Source organism: Callithrix jacchus, chromosome 9, assembly GCF_049354715.1.
Source record: "Callithrix jacchus isolate 240 chromosome 9, calJac240_pri, whole genome shotgun sequence".
NCBI classification, from domain to species: Eukaryota; Metazoa; Chordata; class Mammalia; order Primates; family Cebidae; genus Callithrix; species Callithrix jacchus.
Window position 1 is genome coordinate 69859367 of NC_133510.1, and position 606 is coordinate 69859972.

Sequence of the window (606 nt, forward strand, 5' to 3'; positions counted from 1 at the left end):
CCTGGTCTTTGTGTTAAATTCAAGGGTACTGCTGGTCATGGAGCTTGTGATACTACCTGGTTTGCTAGTGGGGGCTGGGAGTGGAACACAATTGTTTGTGCCCTAGGGATAAAAACAAAGTGTCCCCCACTTACACCTCCCACTCTGTAGCCCCTACATGCCACAGATGTTGAGAATTTTCTCTGTCAAATATGTAGACGCCAGTTCTTTATCCAGTCCTCTCTGTCCCCCCTGCCACCTTCGCTGTAGGTTGTTTGTGGTAGTGGTAGGTGCAGTTGTTTCAGATGTGCAGCCAAGCTTTGGAATTTAAGGATGCATAATTGGAAAAAAGGCAAATGATATGCACTCATTCTGCAAAAATTTTTTTTTACATTAAAATATTTTTGTTCTTATTGAGACTGGGACTCGCTCACTCTGTTGCCCAGGTTAGAGTACAATGGCAGAATCATGGCATACTGCAACCTTGACATCCTGGGCTCAAGCCATCATCCCACCTCAGCCTCCCAAGTAGCTGGGACTACAGGTGTGTACCACCACACCTGGCTAATTTTAAAAAATTAAATTTTTGGCTGAGTGTGGTGGCTCAAGCCTGTAATCCCAGCACTT